The sequence below is a fragment of the Lolium rigidum genome, chromosome 4 (assembly GCF_022539505.1).
Source record: "Lolium rigidum isolate FL_2022 chromosome 4, APGP_CSIRO_Lrig_0.1, whole genome shotgun sequence".
In the NCBI taxonomy this organism is placed as follows: domain Eukaryota; kingdom Viridiplantae; phylum Streptophyta; class Magnoliopsida; order Poales; family Poaceae; genus Lolium; species Lolium rigidum.
The window spans coordinates 281,551,846-281,563,445 of NC_061511.1; positions in this window are offsets into that span (position 1 = coordinate 281,551,846).

The following is an 11,600-nucleotide window of genomic DNA, read 5'->3' on the forward strand; positions in this document are numbered from 1 at the left end:
GGAACCCATAAGCTCTTTCGTCTTATGCTCCCGAATATCTGTTATGGCTCTCATAACGGCTATGTGGTAGGCTGTGTTCATAGTTCTGGCTTCTCCTGCTGGCATTACTACGCTCATTCCCAAAGATTCGGGAAGTCGCAGCCCTACCCTACACTTTGCCAATACAGTACCATCATAGTACATGTATTTCTTTACTTGGATCTGGGGATCACACCCAAATTCAAGTAACATGGCACGAAGAATATCTCGCGAGTCCTCCTTCATATTCACTCGAGTGTGGAATCCATCACTTTCACGTTTCGTCCCGGACGTGAACTTGCCATTGTTGGCTGTAGAAATAGAAAGAATATAAGATTAGTAATAATGCATCATAATAGAGATAATAAAGAATTATCGCACTAAAAGATATGATTGTTGTATTCTCAATTGAATATACACCATATTTTTAGTGAATTCTTTACTAGTCCTATTTGACTCCTAACGTTCGGTCCCATTTACTAGGTTCCAACCTAAGGTCAAAGCTTTTGCTCTGATACCAAGTGTGGTGACCCTGCATACCACTGCATGTTGTAGTATGCTAGTCGTTGATATAACATTCACGAAGTACCATTTCGCAAATATTACATCCCTTAGAGTAGTACAACAGAACATAGCAGGTCCATAACTCATTCATTTATTATTACAAGCATAAAACACATATCGTCTCGGAGCTCCTCTTGGGTCCTAAGAGGGATACTCCTGGGTTCGAGGCGAACCCAACTTAACTTACAATATAGAAGTTTCACTAGGTTATACATTTATTACCTCGAGCAGCTAAATACTAAGAGTTCACACTGCTCGGCTACTACTACTACTACTCGGTGCTCCTAGGCTTGATCTCCTCCGGAAGCCTCCCCGGTTCCGTAGACTATGAGGTAGTCTACGCCTTCAATACCTCCAGAGAGGTCTGGTTCTTCATAGCCGATGATCTTGGCTCCTTCATGGTTGTCGTAGTCCTCCTCCAGATGATTCAGACAATCTAAGCAAGGGATTTAAGAGTGGGATGAGTACGAGCGTACTCAACAAGTTCATTATAGATAAGAGGTGTTTAATGCACTAGCTACGATAATAGACCAGAAAGTCTAGTATCAATGCAGGTTTTGATAAACATTTCTTCAAGAGATTGCTTTTATTTCAAAGAGCTATGTCCGTCAGCCTTCACCGGTTTACTAGAACTTCATGGAGCTCCTTTCCGGCCGCGTTCGTTGTTCCATATCCCGGAACAGGGAGTGACAGGTCACGGTTCTTTACACTCTGCAGAGGTGTGTTGCTTTACCCATAAGAGATCTTAACCTTGGTGCCAACCGGGAAGCTTTCCCGTCCACACTTCCTTCGGTGTGAGGCCCGGTATAAGGTCTAGCCAATCATGTTCCTCCGCTACCTCGAACACCCACCCTTTGTTGCATGCCCCGACCCTGGGTCCACGCCGGTCCCATTATTGCCGTAGATTTCAGGGTGGACCCCGACCACGACGTCAATGCGGGGCTCTACCATACATTCCTACGCCGGTAGGCTGCAACCCATCCTAGACCGCAATACCGTGGGGACTTAGGACTCCCCAGCCTCACCGCTTGCTCCTTCGGGCGACAAGTGTACTACGGACAATGCCGTGGGGACTTAGGACTCCCCAGCCTCACCCAGCTTGCCCCCTTGGATTACAAGTGTACTACGGTAAAGCGCATCCGTTGATGAACGAGAGGTGGAAACACTTTTGACTACTCCGTCCCACTCCGGATCTTATGGTTAACATGGGTATTACGGCACAAGAATCACTGGACGACATTTGTTGTTTAATCCTAGATGGATATAAACCCTTGCAATGGAACCTCCACCATATCAACACAATCCATGGTTCCATTGCCCACCACATAGTCATATTCATAGTTATGAAAGTAGTGGTTTTGGTTTTTATGCAATAATGATAATTATAGTACTTTGCAAGTAATTTGATAAAGATACTCAAATGACATGAGCAAGCGATGAACATGCCTGAACACTGCAAAGTTTTGCAGTTGGATGGTGTGGACTGACCCTTGTCCTCTGTTTCTGAAAAATAGCATCATTGTTCGATAAGGGCAATGGTTAAAGAAGCAATTATGCATGATTCCAGTTTTAGGGTTTGTTCCCTGATACGTCTCCGACGTATCGATAATTTCTTATGTTCTATGCCATATTATTGATGATACCTACATGTTTTATGCACACTTTATGTCATATTCGTGCATTTTCTGGAACTAACCTATTAACAAGATGCCGAAGTGTCGGTTCATGTTTTCTGCTGTTTTTGGTTTCGAAATCCTAGTAACGAAATATTCTCGGAATTGGACGAAACGAAGACCCGGGTTCCTATTTTCACCGGAAGCATCCGAACACCCGGGAAGGACCAGAGGGGGGGCACTGGGCCCCCAGACCATAGGCCGGCGTGGCCCAGGCCCTGGCCGCGCCGCCATATGGTGTGGCCACCCCTTCGACCCTCCTGCGCCGCCTCTTCGCCTATATAAAGCCTCCGTCGCGAAAACCCTGAGGCGAAAAAAACCACGATACGGAAAACCTTCCAGAGCCGCCGCCATCGCGAAGCCAAGATCTGGGGGACAGGAGTCTCTGTTCCGGCACCCTGCCGGATCGGGGAAGTGCCCCCGGAAGGCTTCTCCATCGACACCGCTGCCATCTCCACCGCCATCTTCATCACCGCTGCTGCTCCCATGAGGAGGGAGTAGTTCTCCATCGAGGCTCGGGGCTGTACCGGTAGCTATGTGGTTCATCTCTCTCCTATGTGCTTCAATACAATAATCTCATGAGCTGCCTTACATGATTGAGATTCATATGATGATGCTTGTAATCTAGATGTCACTATGCTAGTCAATTGAGTTTTACTTATGTGATCTCCGGAGACTCCTTGTCCCACGTGTGTAAAGGTGACAAGTGTGTGCACCGTGTGGGTCTCTTAGGCTATATTTCACGAATACTTATTCACCGATGAATGGCATAGTGAGGTGCTTATTTATATCTCTTTATGATTGCAATGTGTTTGTATCACAATTTATCTATGTGCTACTCTAGCAAAGTTATTAAAGTAGTTCTATTCCTCCCGCACGTGTGTAAAGGTGACAAGTGTGTGCACCGTGTTAGTACTTGGTTTATGCTATGATCATGATCTCTTGTAGATTGCGAAGTTAACTATTGCTATGATAATATTGATGTGATCTATTCCTCCTACATATGCATGAAGGTGACAAGTGTGCATGCTATGCTAGTACTTGGTTTAGTCTTTTGATCTATCTTACACTAAAGGTTACTAAAATATGAGCATTATTGTGGAGCTTGTTAACTCCGGCATTGAGGGTTCGTGTAATCCTACGCAATGTGTTCATCATCCAACAAAAGTGTAGAGTATGCATTTATCTATTCTCGTTATGTGATCAATGTTGAGAGTGTCCACTAGTGAAAGTCTAATCCCTAGGCCTTGTTCCTAAATATCGCTATCGCTGCTTGTTTACTTGTTTTACCGAGTTACTACTCGCTGCGTTACTACTGCTTGTTTACTCGTCTCGGGCAAAGCACTTTTTGGGTGCCGTTGCTACTACTTATTTATACCACCTGTATTTCACTATCTCTTCGCCGAACTAGTGCACCTATTAGGTGTGTTGGGGACACAAGAGACTTCTTGCTTTGTGGTTGCAGGGTTGCATGAGAGGGATATCTTTGACCTCTTCCTCCCCGAGATCGATAAACCTTGGGTGATCCACTTAAGGGAAACTTGCTCCTGTTCTACAAACCTCTGCTCTTGGAGGCCCAACACTGTCTACAAGAATAGAAGCTCCCGTAGACATCAAGCACTTTTCTGGCGCCGTTGCCGGGGAGGGAAGGTAAAAGGCACTCATACTTCGGTTCCAGGTAAAGCACTTTTCTGGCGCCATTGTGTTTGTGCTCAAAGCTATTTCCTTTAGATCCTGCAATTGCAACTTTTTGTTTCTTGTTTACACTAGTTTGGCATAATGGACAACAGTGAGCTTCTTATTCTATTTCCTGGTTTAAAACATGGATTGTTTGATGCGAAAATTAAAAAACCTATGAAATATTATTTGCATGCTGGTAGTAATATTAGTATGAACGCTTTGAACACCATTGTTGATAATAATATAGAAAGTTCTAAGCTTGGGGAAGCTGGTTTTCATGATCTTTTTAGTCCCCCAAGCATTGAGGAGAAAATTTTCTTTGATGATACTTTGCCTCCTAATTATGATAGTGGTCCTTTGATACAACCTACTATGGAGAGTAAATTTTGTTGTGATTATACTATGCCTCCTACACTTGATGAGAATAATAATGATAGCTACTTTGTTGAATTTGCTCCCACTACAACTAATAAAATTGATTATGCTTATGTGGAGAGTAATAATTTTATGCATGAGACTCATGATAAGAATGCTTTATGTGATAGTTATAATGTTGAGTTTGCTCATGTTGCTACTGAAAGTTATTATGAGAGAGGAAAATATGGTTGTAGAAATTTTCATGTTACTAAAATGCCTCTCTATGTGCTGAAATTTTTGAAGCTACACTTGTTTTATCTTCCTATGCTTGTCACTTTGCTCTTCATGAACTTGTTTATTTACAAGATTCCTATGCATAGGAAGCATGTTAGACTTAAATGTGTTTTGAATTTGCCTCTTGATGCTCTCTTTTGCTTCAAATACTATTTCTTGCGAGTGCATCATTAAAACTGCCTGAGCCCATCTTAACGGCTATAAAGAAAGAACTTCTTGGGAGATAACCCATGTGTTATTTTGCTACAGTACTTTGTTTTATATTTGTGTCTTGGAAGTTGTTTACTACTGTAGCAACCTCTCCTTATCTTAGTTTTATGTTTTGTTGTGCCAAGTAAAGTCTTTGATAGTAAAGTAAGTACTAGATTTGGATTACTGCGCAGTTCCAGATTTCTTTGCTGTCACGAATCTGGGTCCACCTCCCTGTAGGTAGCTCAGAAAATTAAGCCAATTTACGTGCATGATCCTCAGATATGTACGCAACTTTCATTCAATTTGAGCATTTTCATTTGAGCAAGTCTGGTGGCCTAATAAAATCCATCTTTACAGACTGTTCTGTTTTGACAGATTCTGCCTTTTATTTCGCATTGCCTCTTTTGCTATGTTGGATGAATTTCTTTGATCCATTAATGTCCAGTAGCTTTATGCAATGTCCAGAAGTGTTAAGAATGATTGTGTCACCTCTGAACATGTTAATTTTTATTATGCACTAACCCTCTAATGAGTTGTTTCGAGTTTGGTGTGGAGGAAGTTTTCAAGGGTCAAGAGAGGAGGATGATATATTATGATCAAGAAGAGTGAAAGCTCTAAGATTGGGGATGCCCCGGTGGTTCACCCCTGCATATTCTAAGAAGACTCAAGCGTCTAAGCTTGGGGATGCCCAAGGCATCCCCTTCTTCATCGACAACATTATCAGGTTCCTCCCCTGAAACTATATTTTTATTCCGTCACATCTTATGCACTTTGCTTGGAGCGTCGGTTTGTTTTTGTTTTTGTTTCGTTTGAATAAAATGGATCCTAGCATTCACTTTATGGGAGAGAGACACGCTCCGCTGTAGCATATGGACAAGTATGTCCTTAGGCTCTACTCATAGTATTCATGGCGAAGTTTCTTCTTCGTTAAATTGTTATATGGTTGGAATTGGAAAATGTTACATGTAGTAACTCTAAAATGTCTTGGATAATTTGATACTTGGCAATTGTTGTGCTCATGTTTAAGCTCTTGCATCATATACTTTGCACCCATTAATGAAGAAATACTTAGAGCTTGCTAATTTGGTTTGCATATTTGGTTTCTCTAGAGTCTAGATAACATCTAGTATTGAGTTTTGAACAACAAGGAAGACGGTATGGAGTCTTATAATGTTTACAATATGTCTTTTATGTGAGTTTTGCTGTACCGTTCCTCCTTGTGTTTGTTTCAAATAACCTTGCTAGCCTAAACCTTGTATCGAGAGGGAATACTTCTCATGCATCCAAAATACTTGAGCCAACCACTATGCCATTTGTGTCCACCATACCTACCTACTACATGGTATTTATCCGCCATTCCAAAGTAAATTGCTTGAGTGCTACCTTTAAAATTCCGTCATTCACCTTTGCAATATATAGCTCATGGGACAAATAGCTTAAAAACTATTGTGGTATTGAATATGTACTTATGCACTTTATCTCTTATTAAGTTGCTTGTTGTGCGATAACCATGCTTCGGGGACGCCATCAACTATTCTTTGTTGGATATCATGTGAGTTGCTATGCATGTCCATCTTGTCCGAAGTAAGAGAGATCTACCACCTTCATGGTTGGAGCATGCATATTGTTAGAGAAGAACTTTGGGCCGCTAACTAAAGCCATGATTCATGGTGGAAGTTTCAGTTTGGACATATATCCTCAATCTCATATGAGAATAATAATTGTTGCCACATGCTTATGCATTAAATAGGAGTCCATTATCTGCAGAGATGTAAGTCGCAAAGGCTACTTGCCTGCCGAGGGGGGGAGAACTACCTAGTATCAAATTCACAAAGCAGCACATTTAGTAGTTGAGTCCATGTTGTCCCGGTATGGATGTCTAAGTTGAGAATAATCAAAAGCGAGAAATCCAAAATGCGAGCTTTCTCCTTAGACCTTTGTACAGGCGGCATGGAGGTACCCCATTGTGACACTTGGTTAAAACATGTGCATTGCAAAGATCCGGTAGTCCAAGCTAATTAGGACAAGGTGCGGGCACTATTAGTATACTATGCATGAGGCTTGCAACTTGTAAGATATAATGTACATAACTCATATGCTTTATTACTACCGTTGACAAAATTGTTTCATGTTTTCAAAATAAAAGCTCTAGCACAAATATAGCAATCGATGCTTTCCTCTTTGAAGGACCATTCTTTTTACTTTTATGTTGAGTCAGTTCACCTATCTCTCTCCACCTCAAGAAGCAAACACTTGTGTGAACCGTGCATTGATTCCTACATACTTGCATATTGTACTTGTTATATTACTCTATGTTGACAATTATCCATGAGATATACATGTTACAAGTTGAAAGCAACCGCTGAAACTTAATCTTCCTTTGTGTTGCTTCAATACCTTTACTTTGATTTATTGCTTTATGAGTTAACTCTTATGCAAGACTTATTAATACTTGTCTTGAAGTACTATTCATGAAAAGTCTTTGCTTTATGATTCACTTGTTTACTCATGTCATTACCATTGTTTTGATCGCCGCATCCACTACATATGTTTACAAATAGTATGCTCAAGGTTATGATGGCATATCACTTCAAAAATTATCTTTGTTATCGTTTTACCTGCTCGGGACGAGCAGAACTAAGCTTGGGGATGCTTGATACGTCTCCGACGTATCGATAATTTCTTATGTTCTATGCCGTATTATTGATGATACCTACATGTTTTATGCACACTTTATGTCATATTCGTGCATTTTCTGGAACTAACCTATTAACAAGATGCCGAAGTGCCAGTTCCTGTTTTCTGCTGTTTTTGGTTTCAGAAATCCTAGTAACGAAATATTCTCGGAATTGGACGAAACGAAGACCCGAGTTCCTATTTTCACCGGAAGCATCCAGAACACCCGGGAAGGACCAGAGGGGGGGCACTGGGCCCCCGGACCATAGGCCGGCGCGGCCCAGGCCCTGGCCGCGCCGCCATATGGTGTGGCCACCCCTTCGACCCTCCTGCGCCGCCTCTTCGCCTATATAAAGCCTCCGTCGCGAAAACCCTGAGGCGAAAAAACCACGATACGGAAAACCTTCCAGAGCCGCCGCCATCGCGAAGCCAAGATCTGGGGGACAGGAGTCTCTGTTCCGGCACCCTGCCGGAGCGGGGAAGTGCCCCGGAAGGCTTCTCCATCGACACCGCTGCCATCTCCACCGCCATCTTCATCACCGCTGTCTGCTCCCATGAGGAGGGAGTAGTTCTCCATCGAGGCTCGGGGCTGTACCTGCGTAGCTATGTGGTTCATCTCTCTCCTATGTGCTTCAATACAATAATCTCATGAGCTGCCTTACATGATTGAGATTCATATGATGATGCTTGTAATCTAGATGTCACTATGCTAGTCAATTGAGTTTTACTTATGTGATCTCCGGAGACTCCTTGTCCCACGTGTGTAAAGGTGACAAAGTGTGTGCACCGTGTGGGTCTCTTAGGCTATATTTCACAGAATACTTATTCACCGATGAATGGCATAGTGAGGTGCTTATTTATATCTCTTTATGATTGCAATGTGTTTGTATCACAATTTATCTATGTGCTACTCTAGCAAAGTTATTAAAGTAGTTCTATTCCTCCCGCACGTGTGTAAAGGTGACGAGTGTGTGCACCGTGTTAGTACTTGGTTTATGCTATGATCATGATCTCTTGTAGATTGCGAAGTTAACTATTGCTATGATAATATTGATGTGATCTATTCCTCCTACATATGCATGAAGGTGACAAAGTGTGCATGCTATGCTAGTACTTGGTTTAGTCTTTTGATCTATCTTACACTAAAGGTTACTAAAATATGAGCATTATTGTGGAGCTTGTTAACTCCGGCATTGAGGGTTCGTGTAATCCTACGCAATGTGTTCATCATCCAACAAAAGTATAGAGTATGCATTTATCTATTCTCGTTATGTGATCAATGTTGAGAGTGTCCACTAGTGAAAGTCTAATCCCTAGGCCTTGTTCCTAAATATCGCTATCGCTGCTTGTTTACTCGTTTCTTACCGAGTTACTACCGCTGCGTTACTACTGCTTGTTTACTCGTCCCGGGCAAAGCACTTTTCTGGTGCCGTTGCTACTACTTATTTATACCACCCGTATTTCACTATCTCTTCGCGAACTAGTGCACCTATTAGGTGTGTTGGGGACACAAGAGACTTCTTGCTTTGTGGTTGCAGTGTTGCATGAGAGGGATATCTTTGACCTCTTCCTCCCTGAGATCGATAAACCTTGGGTGATCCACTTAAGGGAAACTTGCTGCTGTTCTACAAACCTCTGCTCTTGGAGGCCCAACACTGTCTACAAGAATAGAAGCTCCCGTAGACATCATTCCCCCCTTCTGATGTCGTTATTATTTCATGTAAGAGGTTAATACTAAGAATAATTTGGGGATACTTTATTTAAAGTAAAATACAACATTGAAATGTTGTCAAGGTGTTTTTAAAGTCCAAATGCATTAATGGACTTATTTTTATTATTGAAAATAATATGTGTGATTTAAATGATTATTTAAATCATCAAATTAAGACTTATTCTTAGTTGTCTTCAAAAATTCCCTTTTGTATTTTTTTATGATAGAGAATTTTATGCTGATCAATTTTCATATTTTTAATTAATTTTTTAGAGCTTTTAAACATTTCTTATGAAATTTCAAAGTTTCTGTATTTAAGTGATTTTGTGAAATGACCAAAATGCCCCTGGGCCCCACCTGTCAGGGTGGCCCAGGGGGTTAGGTCGACCGACCCACCTGGTCCGGCTCGACCACCTCACTTCTCTCCCTCTCTCTCTCGCGCTCGCGTCCGAACCCTAACCCTAATCCCCTCTCTGGCGATTCGCGTCGCCACCGCCGTCGCCGCTCGATTCCGGCGAGCTCCGCCGGTCTTGGCCCCCGCCATGATGCGCAATCGACGCACCTCACGACGGCGGTCATCTTCCTCCGCGTCGATCTGGAGCGGGTGCTGGTCCAGCTCGTCTTCGACCTCCTCTGCGGCGGCTAGGGTTGCGGGATCTGGGCGATTCCGCCGCTCCTGGCGCCCTGGTGCTGTGGCGCCACCGTGGCTTCGCCGCCGTGGTACGTGTGGTGCGATGGTGCCGCCATGGCCTGGCTTGGCCTGGCGCCGCCGCTCTCTGGCGTGTGCCGCCGTGGCCGCCATGGCTGCGCTGTTCTCCTCGACTCCGGGTAAGTGCGCCTCCTTTCCTCGCTCCCTCCCGTGCCCGACCTTCTTCCTCCTCTAGTCCTACCTGCCGTGCTTTGCTTGCCCGTCGTCGTGGTGAACGGACGGATGCCATAGGATGGCTTAAGTTGGGGCCGAATGGACGCAAGAGGATTCGGGGGAGGGTTTGTGATTAGATGGGATGAACTTCCGGATGGTTTCCTCAAGAACTTAGCCAAGGCTAGAGGTTGAAGAAGAAAGACATAAGGAAGAACTCGCTCTAGATCATCTTCTTTATTGATCTCAACAGGTTACAAGTTTCTCGGTACAAGTGTTCTTCTAAACCTAGCTCTCTTCGTGCGTGCCCGTGAGAAGGGCTGCCCCCCTCCTTATATAGGGGAGAGGGTGGCTTACGAGGCAAGAAACCCTAATGGCATCTTTGACTAGACAAACTACTTTACAAAGCTACTTTAATCATAGATGACACCGGAGTCCTCTTTAATCGTGGATGCCGACGTCCTCCGGCTTCTTTGACCGTCATCCTTCTCTTTATCGTCGACCCTTCGTTTAAAGCTACTTTGCTTAGCTCATCTTTGTCTTCTAGCTTCGGAGAGAATCTTTGACCGGTCCCGCCGACATGCTCTTCTTTCCGGTAGCCCGGTATCTTCTTTACCCGGTTCCGGCATACCCCTCTTGGGGATACCGGCTTAGCCTCACTTAGCTAATTTCTTATCTCTATGTTCCGGTACGAACATTAAACCGGTATCTTGATGGCTCAAACCATCCGGTTTGGCATGCCTTTGGCATACCGGGGTCATCCCCCCAACATTAGTCCCCGAGCCGGTATAGTCTGGCGGATTCTATCCAACAGACCATGCCAGGTTCTTTTACCTTAGGATACCGGTTTAATCTACCCGGCGCTGGGCTTGGATCCGGCATCTTTGCCCGGATTATTGTTATCTATCTTTGCAAGACATTTTCCGGTGTCTTATCCTCCGGCCTCTTAGTCATTAAACACTTCCTCGGTGAAGTCGAGAATATCTTGGGCCCCGCGCCTGTCAGTGACATGCGCACTTTGACTGACGCGCCAGTGTTAGGGGTCACTTCCCTTCGGCTTCTGCGCGCGCATTAACTGCCTCACAGCAAATCCTGGCCTCCGTTCTGGATCCGTATGCACTTCCCTATGGCCTTCTATTTTCATGCGTGTATCACCATGCCACGTGGCGGCCCGTGGAGCGAACCGTCGCGGCCCATGATCCTAACCACCGAGGCCCAACGGTTTTCGGCCCACGTCTCCCTCTTCCTATATAAGGGGAAACCGCTCCTTCTTCTTCCTCTTCTCGCATTCTCCACTTCCTTGCGCATAGTGCCCTTGCCCTCTGCGCCTCCGCTGCTCCGTTTCGTCGTTCGAGCTCCACCGCCCGACGGACTTCCGCTGTTACTCCGCCGGACGCCGCTGAACTTCACCGCGTGAAGAACCTCTGCGGTGCTCTTGTCGCAGTTGCAGCATTGGCGTTTCCTCGAGCTCTTCCTCGCCTCGCCGTCGACGGACCTCCTCGCCGGCCTTAGGCTCATCATCCCTCTGGCGAACTTCTCCTTCTGCAACTCCGCCGCCTCAGGTTAGGCCCGATAC